The sequence below is a fragment of the Panicum hallii genome, chromosome 5 (genome assembly GCF_002211085.1).
Source record: "Panicum hallii strain FIL2 chromosome 5, PHallii_v3.1, whole genome shotgun sequence".
In the NCBI taxonomy this organism is placed as follows: domain Eukaryota; kingdom Viridiplantae; phylum Streptophyta; class Magnoliopsida; order Poales; family Poaceae; genus Panicum; species Panicum hallii.
Genome location: NC_038046.1, coordinates 26,314,833 through 26,340,451, shown reverse-complemented (window position 1 = coordinate 26,340,451; position 25,619 = coordinate 26,314,833). Strand labels below are relative to the sequence as shown.

General features: G+C 45.5%; 1 long non-coding RNA gene across 1 annotated transcript; it reads right to left on the bottom strand.

The window, feature by feature from the left end:
• Window positions 1-19,338: 19,338 nt before the first annotated feature.
• Window positions 19,339-21,743, bottom strand: LOC112891476. Its single transcript, XR_003228559.1, has 4 exons — window positions 21,137-21,743; window positions 20,192-20,261; window positions 19,646-19,755; window positions 19,339-19,557 (listed from the first exon to the last, which is right to left on the bottom strand). It is a non-coding gene; the product is annotated as an uncharacterized LOC112891476 (long non-coding RNA).
• Between the last annotated feature and the right edge of the window lie 3,876 nt (window positions 21,744-25,619).

Sequence of the window (25,619 nt, the reverse complement as noted above, 5' to 3'; positions counted from 1 at the left end):
AGTTGCTCTCATTCGACCCTGCATCCGTCGGCTCAGCCATACTAAAAGTGGATGATCATCAGCCAGATCCGACCGGTGTCGCCAGCCAACTCCTCCATGTAAAGGGCCTTCTGTCACCTCCAATTGATGCCTTGGTCCGGGACTCTAATGCAGTGAGGAAAATTCTCAAGGAGATCAAGTCTCAACTCCTGGAAATCCTTCAGGTCAAGCTCTGGCCAACCGGACACCTCCTTTTCTTTCGGGCAAAGGTAGAACAAGCTCGGTAAAAGATTGAAGCCCGTCGCTCTCAAGCCCCCTTGAAAGCCGACATTGCCGAGCGGTGCCAACTACGTAATGAGAAGAAGGTGGTTCTAGATGCCAAAACTGACACAACTGCACACTCTCAAAGGCTTCAACTTCTGGAGAAGGAGTTAGAAGACCTCAAGGCTAAGGTTTGGGCAACCGAGCAGCGCATCTAGGAAGAGAAGAACCTCATTGCCAGCTCCAAACGAGAAGCAGAAGACCTGACTGCCCAACTAAAGATAGAACTCACAGAGCTGAGCGCTTTGAGTCGGCAGGTAGTGTCAGGTGAGGACAAGGATGATGAAGCAATGATTGCTGAAGCTGATAGTGTCCACCTTGAGGCTATCGCAGCCATTGATGAGTTCCTTCAGTAGACTACCTTGTAATCACCTCTTTTAAGATAAACCTGCATGTATCCAAATTAAAATTCTAAAGTCAATGGTTGTACATTGGCTATTTGACCATCTCAGTGCGTTGGGTACAAAGTATGTTTTTTTTAAATATGTGTGCCGACTGCACGTGTCGGCCCCCTTTCCTTGTGTCCAGCCTGATGTGTAACATCAGCTTTTACCTGCACGGGCCATCAGGTCGTATCAGCTCATAGCCCAATGCATAGCATCGGCTTTCTCTTGTACGGGCCGACTAATCATATCAGTTCACAGCCTGATGCGTAGCATCGGCCTTATTGCTCATCATCCCACATACTTGGGAAGTATTTCTTGAGATGTTGACCATTGACCGCCACCGGGAACTTGATGCCATCTATCTCCTCAAGCATATATGCGTTCCTAGGTAGGACTTGGTCAACCCTATAAGACCCATGCTAGTTTGGAGACCATTTGCCATACGCTGCATCCTTAGTCCCCAATGGTAGCACCGCTTCCCAAACCAGATCTCCAACTTGGAATTCTTTTGGCTTGACTTTCTTATTGTATGCGCGGGCTACTTTGGCCTTATTTTCTTTGATCTTCTCAAGTGACCAAAGTCTGAGCTCCGTAAGATTCTCAATATTGTCATTCATAAGAGCAGCATACTCTTCAGCTGTTAGGTCATTTTGAATCTCTATGCGTCTCGAGCCGGTCGTAACCTCCCATGGTAATACAGCCTCCTATCCGTACACCAGGTGATAAGGAGAAGTTTTTGTTGCTCCGTGGCACAAAATACTGTGTGCCCATAATGCCTCTGATAAGACCTCATGCCAATGCCTAGGATGCTCATCGATCTTTCTCTTGATCAACTTAATAAGGCCCTAATTGGACGCTTCAGCTTGTCCATTTGCTTGGGCATAATATGGAGATGACCTAATCAGCTTGATGCCCATGTCAGTAGCGAACTTCTTGAACTCCTCTGATATGAAGACTGACCCTCCATCTGTTGTGATGGTCTGAGGAATCCTGAATCTGTGAATGACATGTTCTTTAACAAAATTAATGACATCCTTAGATGCTACTAACTTTATAGGGACTGCCTCCACCCACTTGGTAAAATAATCTGTGATGGCCAAAATAAACTGGTGGCCTTTGCTAGATGGAGGATTAATTTTGCCGATCATGTCCATGCCCCAGCCTCTGAACGGCCATGGTTTGACGATAGGGTTCATTACTGACGCTGGTACCATCTGTATCTTCCCAAACCTCTGACATGTCTGACATCCTTTATAATATTTGAAGTTATCTTCAAGCATGCTGGGCCAGTAATACCCTGATCGCCTAATCAGCCACTTCATCTTATGAGCCGATTGGTGAGTCCCACAAGTGCCTTCGTGGACCTCGTGTAAGAGCCGATTGGATTCAATCAGCCCCAAGCATTTGAGCAACAAACCTTATAAAGTCCTGTAGAACATGTCATCCCCTATCAGGACGTATTTCATGGCCTTGTAACGTATCCTCTTGGGTGCCCCCCAAGCCGAATCCTTCAAGTAATTGAAGATATCGGCTCTCCAGTCTCCTTGGTCCAGTAGGTGTACCTGAAGATCGGCTCTATCTGCCATGGCCTTGTATCCCAAAGCCATCTGTGCAAGATCATTGGCCTCTGAATTTTGTGTCCTAGGTATCCAATAGAAATTTATGTACCTAAATTGGGCCATCAGCTCTTGATATTGTACCCATAACGGGAAGAGCAACTCGCTCTCGCACCTGTACTCCTCTATGAGCTAAGAAATCACCAACTTTGAATCCCCAAAAATTTCCACTGCTTCAGCTCCGGCCTCAAAAAGCAACTCCATACCCTTACGCACCGCTTCATATTCCGCTAGATTATTGGTGCAAGCGGTAGGTAATCTGATTGAAAAAGAATACGTTGCCCCCCAAGGCGACACAAGCAGGATACCTATGCCACATCCATCTCCACAAGCCGATCCATCGAAGTACATGGCCCATGCGTGTACGGAGAGTGCTGCTATGTCAGTATTGATCCTTTCTGCAATGAGATCCCCCAACGCTTGCCCTTTGACTGCCTTCGCGGGTTGGTATCGGATATCAAACTCTGATAATGCAAACATCCACTTGCCGAGTCGGCCTTTCGACACAGGAGCTGATAACATGTGCTTGATAACATCCGATTTGCAGATGACAATCATCTCGACTGATAGCAGGATATGACGAAGCTTTCTGCATGTAAAGAACAAACAAAGGCATAACTTTTCAATGTCAGGGTATCTTGTCTCCGCATCTAGCATTCTTCTGCTGAGGTAGAACACAACCCTTTCTTTGCCATCATGCACTTGTATCACTACTGGAGCAATGGAGGTGTCACCTACTGATAAGTACACGTAGAATGGCTTATTCTGTTGGGGTGGAACTAACACGGGTGGTTTTGATAGATATTTTTTGATCTCTTCAAATGCCCGTTGTTGCTCTGCCCCCCAGCAAAACTCATCATTGGCTTTAATTTTCACCAACTCCATAAAAGGCTCAATCCGCCTGAAGAGATTGGAAATAAATCTTCTGACAAAGTTGATTTTTCCAATGAGGTGCTGGAGCTCCTTCTCTATAGTAGGTGGCACCATTGTTTTTACAGCTTGACTCTTTAGGCCGATCTCGATTCCTCTTTTATAAACCAAGAAACCCAGGAACTGACCGGCCGATACGCCGAAAGCGCATTTCTTCGGATTCATCCTAAGTCTGAACCTTCTGGTTCATTCCAGAACTTGCCGTAGGTCCCCCAAGTGTCCTTCAACCGATGCAGATTTCACCATGATGTCATCAATATATATCTCTACCAACTTGCCGATCAAATCGTGAAAGATGTAGTTCATGGCACGTTGATATGTAGCGCCAGCATTCTTCAACCCGAAGGTCATGACCACATACTCGAACAGTCCTACTGCCCCACGCACTCTGAACACGGTCTTGTTTATATCCTCTGGAGCAATGAAATCTGGTTATAGCCGGCGTTGCCATCCATGAAACTCAAAATCTTGTGACCAGCAGCTGTGTTGATCAATGTCTCCACGACAGGCATTGGGTATTCGTCCTTTGGAGTAGCCCTGTTGAGGTCTCTGAAGTCTATGTAGACTCGCCATCGGCCATCTTTCTTTTGCACATGCATGACACTTGAAATCCACTCGGCATACCTGCACGGCCTGATGAATCCTGCTTCTAGCATTTTCTCCACCTCTTTCTTGACTTCCACCAGAACTTCAGCCTTCATTTGTCGTGCTCGCTGCTGAAAAGGCCGAAATCCCTTCTTGAGAGGGAGCTAATGCTTGACTATGCTCCTGTCCAACCCAGGCATCTCTGTATAATCCCAGGCGAAACAATCTGCATACTCCTTCAGCAGAGCTATCATTGGCTCGCGTAGACACGGGCTTAACTTTTTGCTGATAAATGTTGGTCGTGGCTTATCCCCAGGACCGATGTCAACCTTTTCAAGCTCATCAGCCGACGTAAACCCGTATCCTAACTTTCCGTCATCTGTTAAGTCAACGCTGCAAATGGACAAAGAAAATGATAAAAAGAGTTTCGGCCGATCGTTAAGATCGGCCGCTTTATAGTCTTCATTGATTTTTGAGACTTTACAATAGATGCATGGCCGGCTGCTAGAGCGGGCCTTCTTGTAACTGCTATAATCATGTAAAACACTTGTCATCAAAAATTTACATTTTATTTTTTGGGGCCGATCGTGGGGATCGGCCTTGCCAAGTGCGTCAGAACAGCTCGCCCTTTGTGTTTTGTCTACTCTGTAAGGCCAATGGATAAGACCAGCCTCACCCCATTTTTTGTAGCTTTGACGCGATCACAGCCTTCCAAACTGATCCCTGAGATCAGCTCTTGATCTTCCGCGTCCCAGATGCTCATGGTGGCATGTGAAATCTCGATCGAGTCATCCGCATGAACCACCTCTACCTCGTCTCCATCCCATTGAATCAGACATTGATGCATCATGGAAGGGATGCAGTAGTTGGCGTGGATCCAATCTCTGCCAAGTAGGATAGTGTATGTACTCTTGCTATTGACAATGAAGAAAGAGGTTGGGACAGTCTTGCTTCCCACGGTCAGATCCACACTAACGGTGCCTTGTGCCTCTGATGTTTGGCCGTTGAAATCGCTCAGCGTGACGTTGGTTTTGATTAGATCTCCAATGGACCGCCCCAACCGACACAGCACTGAGTACAGCATTATGTTGACTGCCGCTCCTGTGTTGACCAACATCTTGTTGACAGGCTGGCCGTTTATGTAACCCTTGAGGTATAAAGCCTTCAAATGCTTGTAGTTCTTCGCTCGGGGCTTCTCGAATATGACTGGCCGCGGCCCCAAATCAAGCTGGGCTACCGGTAACTCTTCACGGCCTTGGGCGTGGAACTCCACGGGGAGTACAAACACCATATGTGCATCAGCCGATGTCTTTGCATCAGCTCTTGTTGGCTTTGGATGCCACTCCTTCTTGGGAGGGCGTGACTCCCTTTTCTGAGTGTAATGAACTTTGTCCGCCAGGTCCAGGTGCGCCTTTCTTAGTGTCTCAAGATATCTGGCCTCAGCTTCCTCCAGACTACACAGCCACTGTACCCTGCGTTTCTACGAACGGTTAAGTCCATCAGGGCACCAGTATGGTCGGTGATACTTATCCTCCTCCTCTTCAAAGTCCATCTTTTTGCGCGGTGGCTGAATTTGCTCATGCTGGGACGGTATAGGTCCCAAACATTGGAAAACCGAGACCCCTTCTGTGTCACGCTTCCGAGATCCGCACTCCGGGCAATCCTCGACAGTAGGCAATCAGCTCATGCCAGAGTCCTAGCAATACTTGAAGAACGGGCAATGCTAATGATCACGCGTATCTCCCCGTTTCTTCAAAATTTTCCCAGTGCGGTGCTCATACTCTTCCTCCTCCGTCTCACGCTGGAGACATTGCTGGTACTGGTATTCATAATTTTTTAGGAGATCGGAAGAAACTGGCCGCTGATTCCTGACATGCCTTACTTGTTCTTCCGTGATATATCCCTTTTCCCCTTTTTGGGGCCGATCGAAGGGATCAGCCTCTTCATTCCTAGCGTGGCGACGTAACACAGGCCCTGCCATATTAATGCCAAGTGCAAAATCTAATTGTCATCTCGCAAATCGGTCATAACCCTCTACCATATTCACACTTGGGAAAGGCTGGGTATCGACCTTCATGGCATTTTGACCTAAGATCAATCGGCCTTGCTCAATAGTCGATTGGATCTGCCGATGGAGTTCCTTGCAGTCGCTAGTGTTGTGAGTGAAAGAATGATGCCACTTGCAATATGATCTCCCTTGCAGCTCTTGTGCCGTAGGAAGCTTGCAGCCTTCAGGTAACTTCAACTACTTCTCCTTCGATAACAGATCAAATATCTGTTCAACCTTGCTCACGTCAAAGTCAAACCCTTTAGCAGGTCCCTGCTGTTTCACCCACTTACAGGATACGGGATTTGCCCCCCGAGTCCACTCTGCAACTGCTACTTCTCGGTCATCCTCAGAATCTTCAGCGTCTTCTGCGTCGATCAGTGTTACTTGACACTTTAACCTGTCCTGGTACAGTTCTGGGTGGAGCTACTCATATGATGTTAACTTCTGTACCAAGTGCGCCAAAGAATTGAACTCCAATTAGAAGACCAGATCCTTGATCGGCTTTACAAGTCCCAAGGATGCCAACTCGACTGTCTCCTTTTCTAAAATACGGGTCGAGTAGCATCGATTCTTGACATCTCTGAAGCGTTGGATATATTCTGCCATGGTTTCCCCTCGCTTTTGCCGGACTTGTGCCAAATTGGCAATCCCGGCCTCCGCAGCTTCCAAGTGGTATTGAATGTGGCTCCTCCAGCTGCTTCCAAGTGCGGATCGAGTCAGGGCCTAATGATGTGTACCAACCAAAGGCTAGCCCTGTAAGAGACTGCGAGAAGAACCTCACTCACAAGGAATCTGACACTAAGATAATTCCTTATTGTGCCAAGTATCGGCTCACATGCTCTCGATGGAGCTAGATCCTTCCGCTCCACTGAACTTGGTGAACTCAGGGAGCCGATACTTGGGCGACAGCGGAATTAGATCATAGTCATTGGGATACGGCTTAGTATAGCCAATTGCCCACCTCTTTGGTAGAATGCCAAATTGATCTCTTAAGATGGCACTGATCTGGTCTACCGTCTGTGCTCCTGGGGCCAAGTGTGTACTGTCATGACTCGGCCAGGTGGCGTAAGCAGCTAGCCACGCTTGTTTATCAGCACCTGCTCTGGAAACTCCTCCAGCCGCCCTCTGCACGGAATGTACCGGATTGTTGCTATCCGGTATATAAGCACACATGTTCCCGTGCGGGGTCTCCTTGGGCGGCTCGCTGAAGAACTGGTGATCCACAGGGTCACCTCCCACCTTGTAGACGACGTAGGCTGGTGAGCCGTGTGATTCTAGAGCTGCGAACACATAAGGCACCAGCGGCTTGGCCTGGAATGACAATTCTCCTTTGTGACTACCCAGGGTAGGTTCCGTTGGAGAGTACTGATGCTTCATGATTTCCTGGACCACGCGCAGCGTGACACGCTCGAAAGCGTTCACCAGGCTCTCGGAGTGCCAATGTAGTGAGTGGGTCACCATGTAGTTCACCTCTAGGCGTAGAGCTCTAGTACGATCTTCTGAAGGGGTGGATAGGTCCATGTCATCAAGAGTGCCTTCAGGTGAGAACCTGTTCCACCTAATGCCGTGGTGGCGGGTCTTCTCAAAAGAGCCGATGAGATTGGCTTCAAAGAGAGCCTTGATCTCATCGTATTTCTGCTTGTGCTCGGCAGGCAGCTCCTCGTACGTGATTGGATCCTCCCTCATCATCCCGATGGTAGAAGTTGATGTAGTCGATGAAGATGGTCCCACTGGGCGTGCCAGAATGTGTTGTCGGTCAAAACCCACCGGCGAGCAGCGACAGGCAACACGAGGAGCCGGGAGGCTCCTGGGATTACTGGTGGGCCCTGATCCCTCGATCAACGGCCTAGTATCCAGCACACGACCTAGCGTCTGGGTTGCTAGGCGTGCCACCTAACCTTGTACCTGATCAGGAAGGTGTAGTAGTGATTTCAGTTAGCTTCCTGCATGCATAGACACATTTAAACATTAGTCCGAGCCGTGATCAGCTCATCGGGTGATTCCCGATATCGGCTGTAAAGAGCCGATTGTCTTCCAGTATCAAATTGGATCTAAGTATTTAAACAAGGCGCATATATCCGATGATGATAAAAACTTGCTCTGTAATTAATAAGCTAATCCAATCTACGACGGTTAAGCTCTCACTGCATAACCGGAATGTCCTACGCGTAGCTAAGCCCAAATATGAAAGATAACAGAATAACAACCTAAACAGAGGCCTAAAAACCAACAGAAAGCCAATTCCCGGAATAATCCCTCTTTAGGTTAATACAAAGCATCAAACGTACTGCCGGATCATTTAACTCGATTGAAGGGCCTAATCATGCGGATATTAAACTAAATCTTTGATGAATAAAGATCAACCATAACAGATTGGATCTACTATTCGAAAACAGAGCAAGGCGCTACCCTTACACCCGAGATCGGGCACGAGGACAGCTAAACGCTTACAGATAACGAACAACGCATGAATATAGCATAAAAGCTGATGCATCCCTATAAGCGTTAAGATAACTAGTGCTACTCGCCATCAACAATGCTTCAGTACGAGAAACACAAAGGTAATCAGGCAGGAATGATGCTGCCCCAATCACGCAAAGCATGGTCGGGGCTGCATGGCACTTACCCGAGAGAAACCCTAGAACAGGGGTGGCGATGCGCCGAGAGTTGTTTGTGAATGGTTGTTGTTCTTCTTTCATTCATAGTCCAAGATACATATTTATAGTCTGAAGACTTGCCTTTCCTAACCAATCCTAACTGACTACGACATGAATCCTGGCTATCTCTATCTAAATTAATTTAAACGCACACACCTATCTAGATACATGGCCAATCCTAGCCTTGAAACGCCTGCGCAGGGGCCGATTCACAAGCCCACTACGATTATCCTTTGAGCCCATCTTGCTCGCAGCCCACCTTCTGCCCCAGCAAATTATGGCGATAACAGAAAGCTAAGCATTCTTACCGCGCATATGGGAAGGGAAATTTAAGTAGAAAATATGGTTTTATGGTTTTTATATTTTTATTGAAAGCAGTAAAGATACAATTGACTTGGTGGAGAACCTCCCCCAAGCTAGCTCTTGGTCGTCGTGTTGGTGGTGCGGGTGTTGGGTCATTGGATTGGAGTCATGGCTCCGCCCACAACCCGTTTCCTTCATGGTCTTGATGAATCAGGTATGTTTGTCCTTCCTTGGTTTGGAACCTGAACATCATCTTCTTTCCCATGATTCGGAGATAGATCTTCCCTAAACCCGATATCGATCTTAACCTTAGCTTCTCTTAGGAATGGTCACCCACGAATGAGTGATATTCCTAAGTTGCCTTCCATGTCGAGTACTATGAAGTCGGCGAGGATGAATGAATCCTTAACTTGCACTAGAAGATTCTTAATTATCCCCTCGTGGTATCGAACTATCGAGTCGGCAAGCTGCACGCACATACATGTTGGGGAAAGAGGAGGATAGCATAGGTTCCCAAAGAGTTTTACAACCTATAGCCAATCCTAGCAAGATACTATACTAAGAATGTAAAGGCACACAAGATTGCAATAAGAAATGCGGAAGCTTAAAGGAGGGAAATGATGGGAAGCAAACTCTCAACACGAAGATTTATCCCGTTGTATCAGTAGGCACAAGGACACCCCTAGTCCATGTTGTTGAAGCATTCACTAAGAGTATTGCTTTCAGGTCACCAAATCTCTTCCGGGACTCTTCTTGACTCACCACCAAGGCTTAGCCACTAAGGATCTCGCCAAGTCCCCATTCATCTCGATGCTGTCTCCACTAAGGAGCTTCTCCATGAAGGAAGGGGGTCTCCACAACCCCCGCACAAAGCTGTCATCGCCGCTCGACACCAAGCCGGAGGGTCGATGACTTGCCGGCGAGCCACCAAGACTCCAAGGGGCCGACACACTGAGGTACAAGCTTGAGGTTCACTCAAGAACCAGACAAGGTCACAACACCTTGCTCTCACACTCTCTCTAGAGCTAGCGTAGCACTACACCTCACAAAGCTTGCCCTAAACCTAAGGATTTGATCAATGAGCTCTATGGTTGGCTTGGAGAATTTCTTCATAGTTTCTGTAGCTTCTCACGAACTCGAGTAGCCTCAAATGACCTGGGGTGAGGCCTTATAGAGGCTAGAGGGCATCTCATAGCCATTGCTTACTTTCACCTAGAAAAGCATAAAGCGTCAGTTAAACCGGTCGCCACCATCGGTTTAAACAGTCACCTCGACCCTACATGCTAGCCGTTGAACTCCAGCATTCACTTCTGCTAACGTCATTGCACCGACGCAATGCACCGACGCACCATCGGTTCAACCGGTGCTGAAGACCTTGTTCTTTGAATGCTTCTGTATGCTTCTGTATCTTGAAGAACCTCTCAAGCAAATGAAGTACCAATGCACCGACGCCTTCTTCTTGAGCATCGGTTCAACCGGTCCTGAAGGCATTTTTACCCAAAACCTTCTGGAGATTCTATGCATAACACCAGACCAACTGAGAATTGTACCGGCGCCTACTATCCATAGTGTCGATTCAACTGGTGGTACTAACTTCTTCTTCAATTGATAAATGTTGCAATTACCAATGCACCGCTCAATTCATATTGGACTCCATCCATGGAACCTAGAAATCCTACAAACTTGAGCTCACAAACTCGTTAGTCCATTGACTATGTTGTCACACAATCACCAAAATCACAATCATGGCCTAATGGGGCCATGTTCCTTACAGAGCTCCAACCGGCCTCAGCTTTGGGCAGGAGGCTGGTAGGTGGGCCCTCTGGTCCATGGCAAGTGAGTTGATGCTGTCCTAAGTTGGTTTTCCTGCTCTGGTGGGCCCTTGGATCCATGTGGGGCTGCTCAATGCATTCTAATTGGTTGACGCCTTTGCACCTTGGATCTTGTTTGTTCTTTTCATGCATTTTTAGCTCAAATACACCTAAACACATATTTAGGCCAGCACCTATGGAATTTGTTAGATAAGCACCTGTCAGACCCGAGGCCACGGGACTGTGTACATAACGTAGTTTAAAGAGGTTTTGAGATTAAGTCGTCTTATCTCTTATTCATCTCGTTTATCTCTTATTTATCCTGTTTAAATAAGAGATAAAACTAACCGGTACGGAAGGAATCTATCCGAGATATGTTCTGGTACGATTTCTTGGCTGATATCGGTTAGGATTCTTGTAACCCTGGCCTCTCGGATATATAAGGGAGGACAGGGACCCTCTCAAAACAAGATCATCAGATTATCCTACACCCAAAGGAATACAAACCACCATATAGGACGTAGGGTATTACGCACCTCGCGGCCCGAACCTATCTCCATCTCCTGATCTCGGTGTCTCCTCACCAAAACTTACCACCTTGCGTATATCCCTCGGTGGGCAGCCGGTAAAACACCGACAGCTGGCGCGCCAGGTAGGGGAGCGCATCGAAGATCCAACGGCGAACTCGATGGCATCTTTGTAGTTCACCAGGTGGCGGATTGCTACCTTCATGCATCTGCGTCAACGGATTGATTCATCGAGTTCGAGATCGGATCCTTCAGCAAACGGCTACATCGACCTCAACTACTCGGCTCGACTTCACCTCGCGCTACAATGTCGATGCACTGCGGCCATTGACCTCAACGACCTAGTTCAACTTCGGCTTGTGCTGCAATATCCGCACGCAGCAGCGATGAGTTCGACTACTTCGACTTCGCGAGGACGATCGGCAGCCTGCCGACGACTACTTCAACTACTCGTCTCGACTTGAAAACTAGTCGGAATTGACTCCGACTAGTCGAGCTTCATCAACAAACCGTCGCAGCTCCATCAACGAGCTCTCCGGCTTCGTCGACATTCGTCCACGAATCAAGCTAAGTGACTTATACCTTTTCCGACTTGTTCTTCACAGGATCGGCTAGCTTTTTGGGTACGCCTCTCGACGGGCATGAAACCCTCGGGGGCTACTCCATGATCGACTACTTGTCTGTGTACGACTCTCGATGGGCATGAAACCCTCCAGAGCTACATTTCGCCGACTACTTATCCGTGTACGACTCTCGATGGGCATGAAACCCTCCAGAGCTACACTTCACCGACTACCTTTGCGCACTGCGCATCCTCTTTGTCGCATGACGACTAATTTCTGCGCGTGTCTCCTCTTAACGGTCACTAATCTACTCGGGTAGCACATGCCTTAATCCGTGAAACCTCAGCTCTTCTGTCACGCCTAATGCCTCTACGCGTACACGAGACAAAGATCTCATACATGCTATGAGCAATGGCTAAAATAGGACCAGATGCTTAAACATAACAGGTGGACTGCTCGGGAGATTTAAATGGCCTAAAAAAGAGCTCGACACAGCAATTTTTACATCAAATAAATTTTGGTGTCTTCACATTATTACTGAGTACTACTCGGTATCTTCGCATTATGCTACATAATGTGTGCATTGTCTTTTTTCAGGTTAAGCTTCGGCAACAACCCTCCAGGCAGCGCGGCGTGCCATAGTAGTTCCGCTAGTTCCCAGGCTCGGGGGCTGGGCGATGCGCACTACTCGACATGGCTCCTTTGCCTCTCTTGGCTCGTAAGCTCGGGGGCTGGACGCCGCAAAACTACTTGAAGATGACTCATATGAATACTGAGAGTGCAGAAGAAACCTTAAGTCACCGCACGGTTAAATAAACCAGCGGGAGGCTTAATTTTACTATGCAGAAGACGAAGAGTTTTTCTCGGGATTTCAGAGTAACACCAATGCCATGATTCTTGGATCCTTTTTCCCAAACCTGGGAGATTTGGGTTCAAGGCTCGGGGGCTGCGGGATACATGGCATCGACTACTTATTTTTCAAATATTATTTGAAAAGTAAGGAGGATTACAGACTAATGTGACCCAAAGCCTGATTCTCCGATTCAGCCTAAGGCTCGGGGGCTACTCCATATGGAGTGCGATTTTTCAATAGCACACCATATCAAGGATAAAATTCGGGGCATGAGCACCTCATAGCTTCGATGCAGCCAAGTAAGTACTCGAAGAAGGACTTCAAGACAGAGCTTCAAAAAAGCCGAAAACTACTTCGAAAAGTACTCGATAAGCCTGCAGTACTCAGCTATGAAGAGCTCAGGGGCTTGTCAGATCCGGGACCACGGGACTGTGTACATAAAGTAGTTTAAAGAGGTTTAAGAGATTAAATCCGTCTTATCTCTTATTCATCTCGTTTATCTCTTATTTATCCCGTTTAAATAAGAGATAAAACTAACCGATATAGAAGGAATCTATCCGAGATATGTTCTGGTACGATTCCTTGGCTGATATCGGTTAGGATTCTTGTAACCCTGGCCTCTCGGATATATAAGGGAGGATAGGGACCCTCTCAAAACAAGATCATCAGATCATCCTACTCCCAAAGGAATACAAACCACCATACAGGACGTAGGGTATTACGCACCTCGCGGCCTGAACCTGTCTACATCCTGTGTTCCTTGCACCTTCGAGTTCCTGATCTCGGTGTCTCCTCACCAAAACTTACCACCTTGGGTATATCCCTCGGTGGGCAGCCGGTAAAACTCCGACTGCACCCTATACTAGTATTGGCCTTTATTATTATTCCATTTTTATGCAGGATTTGACGGTCAAAATTGAGCTGTAACGAGCGTCAACAAGATCCCCCACACTTAGTCCTTTGCATGTCCTCGAGTGAAGGCATAGAACTAAGATGGAGTGGCTGTCTTGACAAGATTCCTGCATATTGTTATTCTACACCTTACCTTCACTTGTGAACTTTGAAGCATCGGTTAAACCGGTTACCAACATCGGTTTGACCGGTCACACTGACCCTGCATGCTAGCCATTGAACTCCAACGTTCACTCCTGCTGACATCATTGCACCGACGCAATGCACCGATGCATCGTCGGTTTAACCGGTGCTGAAGACCTTGTTCCTCGAACGCTTCTGTATGCCTCTGTATCTTGAAGAACCTCTCGGGCACATGAACTACCAATGCACTGACTGTCGGTGTTTAACCTCCAAACCCACCGAGGGACACCCCCGATGTGGTAGATTGTAGGTGGGGTGTCCCTGAAATCATGAACTCAAAGGTGCAAGGAACATGAAATTTTAGACAGGTTCGGGCCGCCAAGAGCGTAATACCCTACGTCCTTTATGGTGGTTTGTATTGTCTTAGATGATGTAATCTTTGGAGGGGGTCCCTGCTTGCCTTTATATAGTCTGGGGGGATAGGGTTACATGAAGTCCTAGCCAAATACGAGCTTAGGAGTCCTACCTGAGTACTACTCGAGTAGTTTCCTTCTGTTCCAACTAGTTCTACTACTGTACAAGTAGTTACAACTGGTGTAGGGTGTGGACCATATCTCATCCCATATCCTAAAATATGTACGCCATGTGCGCATTTCCATGGCCTTAGGTCCGACAAGCCCCCAAGCTCTTCGTAGTTAAGTACTGCAGGCTTTCGAGTACTTCTGAAGGTGTCTTCCGACCTTTGTCTTGAAGGTGTCTTCCAAGTACTTCCTTGGCTGTATCGAGGATGTGAGGTGCCCATGCCCCGAGTAGTTTCTAAGTCTTCTTTTATATGGGGTGCGATTAAACTCGCACTCCATATGGAGTAACCCCCGAGCCTTAGGTTGAATCAAAGAATAAGGCTGAGGGTCAAATTAGTCTTGAATCTTCTGCTCTTATCTTCCAAAAATTTGAAAAATAAGCGGTTGATGACACATGTCCTACAGCCCCGAGCCTTGGATCCAAATCCCAAGGTTTGGAAAAAAAGATCCAAAGAGTCGTAGCATGGATTGTGTAAAAAAAATTAAGAATTTGACTTGATGGTTAAAATGGGTTAACTGGTTTAGAAATTCAAAAACCCCTTTTTTCCTAAAAAATGGTTAGGCAAATAACTTTCCCAAAATAACCCAAAATTACTGCACAAAACAAATCTTATCCCGATATGACCTCTTGAGCTTGTACACAGTGACATGTCGAGTTGTTTCCTGCTCCCAGCCCTAAGCATGGGAGCCAGACGAGCCGCCGAAAACATGCTGAGTGCCCTGTTGCGCCCAGCCCCCGAGCATGGGAGATAGACGAGCCGCCGAAGGTACGCCGAGTGCCTTGTCGCGCCCAGTCCCCGAGCATGGGAGCTAGATGTGCCACCGAAGGTACGCTGAGTGCCTTGTCGCACCCAACCCCCGAGCATGGGAGCTAGACGTGCCACCAAAGGTATGCCGAGTAGCATAGGTACCGGCTGAATCAAAGAAGATACGCTACATGGTCAGCGGCGCCAGCCCCCGAGCCTGGGAGTCGGCCAAGTCGCTGCTAGCACCCTGAGTGGTCTGTGCCAACAAAGTGATGGCCGAGTAAGGCAGCTCTCAGGAGCATACCTCACAAAGCGGCATAGTCCAAGTCTGGTTCCCTGCAAGGTAAATATAATAATATGTTATAACTGATATACATGACATCGAGCCGGGAGTGAATCCCAGCATTGTAAAATGCATGATAAAAAGTCGCGTCTTGCTCTTGTCAGGCCATGTAATTTCCCCGAGTAGTTAGCCTGTTACGTTTAAGCACCTGATCACTGATAGCCGTAGCCCATAGCGCAGGGAGCTGATCACGTGCACGCGTAGGAACATAGGCGTACGGAAGAGTCAAGGTTTCACGGACTAAGACATGTGCAACCTGAGTACTTTAGCAACCATTAAGAGAAGACAACGAATGCAGAAAAAAGTAGTCGGCATGCGACAAAGAGAATGCGTGTTGCGCATAAAGTAGTCAGCAAGAGAGCGTGTTGCAGCGTGCATGCCCGTAGGGTGTAGCCACTGTGAGCTCGACATAACTCGGTGTACCAAGCGCGTGGGCTGTTAGTTAGCAAACCCTAGAAGTAGTCGATCATGGTGTAACCCCCAAAGGGTAACTCCCGTCAAGAGGCGTACCCAAAATAGTAGCCGATCCTGTGAAGAACAAGTTAGAAAAGGTATAAGTTACTTAGCTTGATTTGTGGAAGATTGTCGACAAAACTGTGGTGGTCGATGGTGGAGCCATGGCGGTTTGTTGATGAAGCCCGACTAGTCAGAATAGATTCTGACTATTTATTGATGGTGTGAGGCCTGCTCCCGACTAGTTTTCTAGTCCAGACGAGTAGTCAAAGTAGTCGTCAGTGGGTCACCGAGCATCCTCGCGAAGTCGAAGTAGTAGTAGCATGATCCTTGCTTATAGCTTCCGTGTAGTAGTCGGAGCAGTCGTCTCCGATCTTGAGCTGGCGATCCAAGTACTCCTCTAATGCGGACAGGGTCTCGAATCGCATGGCCTTCTAGTAAACAGTGGCTGTTTTGCGTAGCCTGAAAGGTAATCGGGTACGACGCAGATCCTCAGACTAAATCAGATCCAATCTGAGGAGTCCTGGTGCAGCACGAGTTGAAGTCGAGTTGAAGACCGACTCCTCCTCAATCTCCCTAGTGAGATCAGGGAGCAGCATCTCATTGAGGTTGTCGATGAACTCGTCGAGATTGCTATGTTGGTTTGCTGCAGATGCCTCCAGCTTCATGTCATTGATGAGGTAACAATGAATGCTGCCCACGCCATCAGCAATGTAGACCTACGAGCCGAAGATGAAAGCTATGCCCTCATCGAGCATGGCGCTAGTGAAGTCAAAAAATTCCATTGAGTTCTCCGGTGGATGCTCGATGAACACCCGTACCTAGCGCACCAGCTGTTGGTGTTTAACCTCCAAGCCCCCCCGGCATGATAGATTGTAGGTGGGTGTCACCGAGATTAGGAACTCGAAGGTGCAAGAAAAGTGAAACTTTAGACAGGTTCGAGCCACTAAGAGCGTAATACCCTATGTCCTGTGTGGTGGTTTGTATTGCCTTAGATGATGTAATGTTTGGAGGGGGTCCCTGCCCGCCCTTATATAGTCTCGGGGGATAGAGTTACATGGAAGTCCTAGCCAAATACGAGCTTAGGAGTCCTACCCGAGTACTACTCATGTAGTTTCCTTCTGTTCTGACTAAATCTACTCCTGTACGAGTAGTTACAACTGGTGTAGGGTGTGGACCATGTCCCATCCCTTATCCTAGAATATGTGCGTCATGTGCCAGTCTCGTGGCCCCGGGTCTGACACTGACGCCTTCTTCTTGAGCGTCGGTTCAACCAGTCCTGAAGGCACTTTTATCCAAAACCTTCTGGAGCTTCTGTGCATAACACTAGACCAACTGAGAATTGCACCGACTCCTATTGTCCATAGCATCGATTCAACCAGTGCTACTGACTTCTTCTACATTTGGTCATTGATGCAATTACCAATGCACCGCTAAGTTCACATTTGATGCCATCGGCTCAACCGGTCGCCTGTTTTGAGCTTACAGTTGTCCAAATCGTTGGTGCAGTCATTTGGACACCCCAAATCTACATTTTGACTAGAACTTAGACATCTTCACAACGATTTGGACCATCTTGTATGGATTGGACTCCATCCATGGGACCTATAAATCCTACAAACTTGAACTTACAAACTCGTTAGTCCCATTGACTATGTTCACACAATTACCAAAATCACAATCATGGCCTAATGGGGCCATGTTCCTTACAATCTCCCCCCTTTTGGTGATTGATGACAACACAATCAAAGCAAGCATAAATTTGCAAGAATTGACAAATTGAACCACTTACACTTGCTTGGATGCTTAGCACCATCCAATATTGACGTTAGCCTACGCCTAAGTCCATGGTTTCCCCCTTTGTTTCTCCCAAAATTTTGAATTTTATGTTGGGTTTATTTGTTGGATTTCTTGAACCCCAAACCTTGCTTGACCGCTACTTCTCCCCCATATTTGCCCCATAATTTCTTTGATTCCACACTTCTCCCCCTTTGGAATCAAATCATCTAAAAGGGCCTAACAAAACAATATAGCTCAAAGGGAAAAGTTAATAGCCTAGGGAGTTAGCTCCATGAATCATTATCCATAAAAGATGATATCAATGAAGATACCATTTTGAAGCTCATTAGGATGGATCACAAAATCATGAAACTAGCAGGACATGAGCTAAGCTTTCCACAAATGTATGCACAAAATGATAATGTGAAAATCAAGTGCACAACTAGATAGTTGAGCAAGAAAGCTTAGATCATACGTTAATAGCCTAAAAGATGACAATGATACCAATGGAAAGAGTTTGAACCTTGCATACGTTAGCATTTCTTATGCCCAATAGAATATGTATTCCGCAAGCGCACAGAATCCACCATTGTAGCACTTCACCTTGGAGTATTACAGGGTATCGTAAATTTTCACAGGGAAGCACTATGGTCTAAAGAGTATCGAATGAATGAGTGATAAACTTTACTAGAAATATCCACCAACTAACTTAGTGGGGCTGAGCCAGATAAGATATGATAAGATAAATGGCCAGGCAATGATCATTTAACACAGGAGACTCTAAACCTTAGAGCGGTAAACAGTTGGGAGGACAACGAGCAAGAAAGACTCTAGAACACTTCTGGACTAACAAGCTAGCCTCTAACTTTGCTTCTAACTAGTTATTAGGAACTAAGAACTTACTCGGCGGCTGGAAGAGGAAGGACTGCAGAAAGGAGTGAGAGGGGAGTCCAACAGCAACCTGCAACTACTGCTATGAAAACACCCGAACATGGTGGACTACAAGGGACGAACAGGGCTATCACCACCTACCGCCTACCACACTGTTCCATGGGGTGAAACACACTTCCTAGCTAACACTAAGCCAGACACCACGTCTACACTCGGTGTTAGGATTTCTCTTGAGGCCTTCAAGAGAAATCCCCCTCAACCTAGAGACCTAACTTGAGCTCGCTAGTTCGGGCGAGAAAACCCGTAAGGTAAGATCCCGATAAAACAAGAAAGAGAACAAAGCCTACGCTAGAGGACAGAACTTCCGCGCACAAGCTAAATAACTTGGAAAGATAAATAAATGCGAAAATTAAAGCAAACTCAAAAAGATAAAGAAGATAAATTATATTGATAAATGTCAAAGGGACAAATACAAGAGCTTATACCAGACTTCCGATGACGACCTCGGAATCCCAAGACAAGCTCTACTCGACCCTAACTTCCAGACTACTAAACCTAACTCTAGAAAGTGAAATGAGTAGACAACTCCTTGGTGTGTCTTGGATGGAGGTGGAGGCTCCCTTTTATAGCTTCTTCAGGTCGGTGCTTGGGTTAAGTGCTTAGCTTGGACGCCACTACGTCTGTTGGAGTAACTACCAGCAAAAGACGGTTGCGTGGCGTGACAGTTAGGGGCCGGCCAGCCTCATCCTGGCCGGCCAGCCTGGGATGGTGTCCACGTGGCACCGGCCTTCTCCTGGATGGCTCTTGTCTATGGTAACACATTCAAATTTCAAGAAGCAATTATTATTATGCACTTCCATAGGTTATATAATATTGACATGAAATTTTTGAGGGAACATGGCACATTACATAATCACACAAACGATAACTAAATTTCAATAATGACAGGAAGTTTCATTGATTGTAGGAAGAGAACAAAAGTATTAGTTGTTCACACGATGACATAGTATATATAGCAATGGAGAGTACAATCTCTACTATTGGAAATGAAACAAAAATATAAATACATAGTATTCTCGAAATCCGTAGCTTCTTGATCATTGTTTGCACATAAAAAATATAAAAATTCATCCATTGATCATTTCAACCTGCATAGAGAAAGTTACAACATCAAGAAGTTTGACCAAAATATCTAGTATCGAACTATGCAAATTCAGTAGAACAATGAGTACTTACCAGGTACAAAGGAAGTAGTGAAAGCCCAGCTACAAATCACTGTTTGCCCTTTCATTCCCCTCAATTCCACTTGATGATTGAACTTCTCAACCTCGATATTCTTTAAATACCTAAAAAATTAAATCTCAATCAACGACTGAAATAATCGAAGTGAAAAGCATTGTATATGTATAGTACACGGGAAAGCCTGAGGCACAAAGAAATTAATAAATAGGTTTCTAAGATTGAGTTTAAGCTCCCCAAAAAATGATGGTTTAACACAACTAATTGAAGAAGTTTATCTTATTTATTTGATTTATTACAATAAATTGATAAAAACTATCTTTCTTAACATATGGACAAATATTTTGAATAGATGGCAACTGAATGATTAATAAAATCAGAAACAGATTTAGAAAGCAGTCACATGTCAATTATCTTGCTGCGAGTGCTTAGTATGTCATTAAGAGGTCGTATATATGATCATATTTTTGGAAAATCAATAAATCATATTAACAAAATACCAGTAATGTGCAACTGAACATGAAAGCAAGTAGGATAAACTACCTTTTCTATTTGACTCGAGCAAGTAAGAACTTTCTAGTGTGAGTGTGCTCTGCTTCAAAAACCTGATGGACTGAAATATTATCATTGATAAGTTTCCATATGAATTGAAGCAAAAGCCAGACGGAAATGATAGGCACTTATAGTCAAGGGATAATAAATCATATGTACACATTGATGTGATGACCAAATAACGACTACGGGCTGTGGGTAACTGGGTACTTCTTTTCATGTGCATACTGAATATTTTGTTCTCAAAGTGAAGAACAATATTTAAAAGTGTAGAAATATACCTAGGTAGCTGCAAAATAAACTTTAAGCGAAATAGAACTAAACAACCATCAGAACTTAAGGAGGATCTTTTAGTTATGTAAGCAGTTCATCTTTCATAAAAAAAAACTAAATTAAGTGCCAAGCAAAAATGGACAGTAATTGTCATAACTAATGTGAACAATTCATCACTGAAATGTAGCATTCATAAAAAAAATTGCATATGGGTTCTAGAATGGCACCAAATCTCAATTTCGAAATGCTGCTTTCATGCCCTGTTGCTGCTGTCGGGAATAAAGAAATCCTGCAGAACTTGATTATAGAGAGGACCTCTAACTTTTCATAGATGCAGACTCAAAATCTTGTGCTGCGAGCTCAGGTTGACAGGACGGGCGTTAAGATGCCGTGGTGCAGCAAACCGATTGAAGGCTCAATCCACCAAATTCAGAGTTTAAATTCTCCATGGAAAGATACTGAAATTGTCTATAGCCATCAAGTAAAAAACAGATTGGCCTAAAAGGGTCCCCCAACAAACGCTAGATCAGAACTACGCAGTACTAAGAAACTCCGCAAATTAAAACTTGCAGCAAAACACCTGACGAGATTTGTCCCTTAATTACCCATCCTAAACCAGCACTGAACGTGGAGAAAAGAGAAGGAAATCGATTTGTTAATTACCTATGCCAGATCACTACCGTTCATCCTGCCCCTTTTCTCGCCTGCAGCGCACCTCCCCATGACTTGGCTGCAACCGTCCTGCCATGATTGCTCTGCCTCCTGTTCTGCAGAAACGATCTACCCGCCTGCAAGAATGGCATCTACAATCAGCACCAATCAAGCGCAGCAAGAATGACGAGGATTGATCTGGGACCAAGAATATCCACGGGAAATCAAGAGCAACAAGAACGCAAGATTAAAGTCAAGAGAGGGGAAATCAAGAATGCGATTTAGAGGTGGGGAGCGAGGGATTTGGCGCGGGTAATGGCTTTGGTGCAGGATTTGGGGTGGGATTTGGCGCGAGCGCTGGATTTGGAGGAGGGGAGCGAGCGGGAGGGGGAGCGCCTGGAGGTTTCAGCGCGGCGAGCAGCGGGATCGAGCGAAGGGGGAGCGCGCTGGAGACTTTCGCGCGACGAGAAGCCTGGATCGAGCGCGAGGAGCGCGGGCCACACGGGGCAAGAGCAGCTGATCCGCTCGTGAAACGGAGAAGGCCTCAGTGCGGGTTTCATCGAGTTTCAACGGACTGGTAACTGTGTGATCAGGGTGTCGCGGTGATGAAATCCTTTCTACTTCTCTTCTCTTAATTATAATGTCTCTTAATTTATCTGTCACGTTACCAAAATTACTAATGTGGTAAAGGTTTTAGTGCTCATAAAACTTTCATTGAGACTGATCTACCAGAAAGGAAGATCAAGCCCTAGCGCTAGGTAGGACACACATTGCTGCATCTTGGTTTCCATGATCGGCACACCATGGAAGCACGAAAAGAAATACTGCTGCAGCAATGCGGGCAACCGAAGGATTTTGACTCCTCTACCTTCCCTAACAGGCTCTAGTAAGGCCTTTGATTACCACCACTCTAGGCCCATTAGGTCCAGGTTTTTTTTCTTTGAACATAGATAGTTATAGAAATGCTCCCATAAATCTATATGATTTAAGGACAGAACAAGTGCTTATTAACACAACTGTATATGCTTATTAAAATCTATGTACTTCATTGCATAAACCACTTCTTATTTATTTTCTTTATTTTTCTCATTGACATACGACAGCTAATTAGAAAAGTGCATTAGTTAATCAATATAAGGTTTGATAAAGAAAAAATTGACTCGTTAGCTCACCCAGGTGGGCTTAGCTCAGCGTACTCACTACGATCTAGATCTAGCTGTTCCTATCCCTTGAGTTGACGTCCCACTCAGGTAAATCTTTAGGTCTAGAGCAACCCCGCTCTCATCGGCGATGTGCCGTACTTCTAGTCACATACATGGTTATTAGAACCGGAACAAACCAATAGTCCTAGTTGGAAAAAACTAGATCTAGAGCCTCTAGTGATCCCGGCTAAAAGACGAGCAAGGGGTGTTTGAGTCCAATGCACAAGAAAGAGAACAAAGCCTAAGCTAGATGACAGAACTTCCACGCATAAGGTAAACAACTTGAAAAGATAAATAAATGTAGAAAGTAAAGCTGACTCGAAAAGATAAAGAAGATGAATTATATTGATAAATATCAAAGAGAAAGATACAAGATCTTATACCAGACTTCCGATGACAACTCCGGAATCCCGTGACAAGCTCGACTCGACTCTAACTTCCAGACTACTAAACCTAACTCTAGAAAGTGAAATGAGTAGACAACTCCTTGGTGTGTCTTGGATGGAGGTGGAGGCTCCCTTTCATAGCTTCTTCAGGTCGGTGGTTGGGGTAAGCGCTTAGCTTGGATGCCACTACGTCGGTTGGAGTAACTGCCAGCCAAAGACGATTGCATGGCGTGACAGTTAGGGGCTGCCTGGCCTGGGATGGTGGCCGCGTGGCACCTCCCTTCTCCTGGATGGCTCTGATGTTCTCCTGGGTGACGGTTGTGATAGCGTTTGTTCGAGGCTTGGCAGTTGGAGGCCAGTCGGCCTAACTCTGGCGTGTCTTGTTCCTCCGTTGCACCGATATGATGGTCAACGCTTGCATGTCGTCCTAGGAGGCGGTTCTTAGAAGTTTGCCCAAGTCTTGCGTGCAGGTGGACCCTTCAATCCATGGGTGAAGCCTTTCGGGTCATCGGATCAAACCAACTTCAAGTGCACAGCTCAAGATCAAGGTAAGTGTGTTTCCTTGCCCTTGGATCGATGACATGGCGATTAGGTACAGTGCCAGGCCAGCCAGCCTAGGGGAGGCCTGTAACGCATAGAATAGCAGCAACATCATTCTGGAGCGTTACTACACAACGCTACAACTAAAACAAGCACACACACAAAAGAAACAAGAAAGAGCAAGAAGAAGCAACAATTAAATTATTTAGATGAATCAAATGGTACAACTTCAAATCGAAACATTATTATTAGAACACATGCGTCCAAACATATGCATATAAAAATGTATGCACACGTGCTGCTACTCCCAACCAGCAAAGCACCCTCCAACTCAAGAACCTGCGGAGGGGGAAAAAATATGTGAGGTTTATGGAAACCTTAGCAAGCAAATTGCTTCAACCATGCTATTTAAATCATATAATATTTATACATCAATTATAGAGGCATTATAAAGATCCATGAATAAAATAAATCAATTTATAACTTCGAGTAGCAAGAAGAATCTGTACTTCACAACATAGGTTTATAATGACAATGTAGAAGGTGCAATGCAATGCATGACTTCACTTCTACCCACACATTCTCAAGGAAGGAAGTACGGCTGCAACCACATTGCTATATCTCAACATGCGTTGTTGTACCGGTACTTACCGCACCAATTCGGCTACAGTTTGTTCATATGCATAACCAACATGAGAAAGCAAATGCAAGATTGCAATGCAAGAACTTCATAGAAGTAACTTAAAGGATAAAATTCAATTTTCAGATTTTCTTGCCAGTGAAAGTACCGACAATTCCAAAAACAAAGTTAAAGCATGTAGACCACAATGCTACATTTATTTGTCTTCACCGAAGATTAAGAATGTAAGCTAAGCACGATCTGAAGGTACACCACCTGTTCATAAACATAACTCAGCACCAACACAAACATACAAGCAAAAACAAACATATATTAAAGCGTTCCTACACCTGAACCAAACATCCTCACACAAACACACACTAATCTAGACATGACAGCAGCACTACAGCTTATGTTTTTTGTATCCTTTAATCCTGATGGATAAAAATTCCCATATTTTGCCATCTGAAAGGTAACTACAGAACCTACAACTTTCTAGTTATCCAAAAATTAGAGGAAAAATCATCAACATTGGGTAATTTCAAGGTAAACCTTAATCTGACAATCTGACTAATTCTGCACAACAGTCCTACTAATATAGTCATAACTGAAGCTCCAAAATTTGGATGAATATGAACTTTACCAATCTGGAAATCTTGTAAAATTATGTAGAACTCTTACATATACCAAAAATTCCAATCATATCATTAGTTTTTCCTAAACTTCAATTTAATAGACTTTGCACATAATTATGTATCTGAAAAACAGTCAGATTCCAACTTTAACTTCTCCCTCATCTTAAATCCGATAGAGGTGTTCTTTATGGCCGTGGAAAGATCTCTAATTCTTCCTCAACTCCTATAAAGGTTTAATATTTTTTGAGATCATTAAGAACACGAAAAACTGCCATGAACAGCTATTGCGCAGATTGCTGGCATGCTGAGAATAGAGACAAGGGAAAAATGTGACACCCTAGGTGTCAAAATTGTAACACATTAGGAAAAAAAGTGTAATGGATGTATTGAATTGAGTGAATGTGTGGAAATAAGGACTTATGTGTAATTTTCGAAAGTATGAGTCCTTTTATGCAAAATATTTGAATTACAAAGGTAACTCTTAAATTTTACTAGGGGTCAAAGTGTAAGAGTGTTAGTCATCATTACATTACATAAAACTTGCAATTAAGTCCAAAAATACATGAAATTTACCCTAATAAGGACAAAAACTTTATAAAATTTGAATTAAGTCCAAGGTTTTAAAATAAAGTTCTATCCTTTGAGTTTTTGAATTTGAAGCCTAAATAAAAGTTGTAGGTTTTGAAAAGTTCTACAATTCTTGTTCTGACCATTTTCTCATTTGAGGTATAAAATAGTGAGAAAATTTAGTTTTACATCAAGGTCCCTGGAGTTTTTGGAACTTCACATCAGCCCCTGGCGCCCGCCCCCCCTCCCCCCCTTCTTCTTCCTCTGCTTCCCCCTCTGCCGCGCAGCAGGCCGCCGCCGCTCACCGCCACTGCAGCTCTGCCTGCGCCACCTCCTGCCTCTGGCAGCTCCCACGTGGCGCCCCCACGCGGGCCGCGGCCCTAGCGCCTCTCCTCTGGCCTTCTTCCGCGCGCGCCACGCCGCCCCGCCTCTGCCCGAGCACCGCCCGGCCGCCACCTCGCCGCCGTCATGGCTAGCGCCCGTGCATGCCCCCTCACCCTTCTTTTCTGGTCCAAGACCTTCAGTAGCTCCCCCTCCCTCCATTTT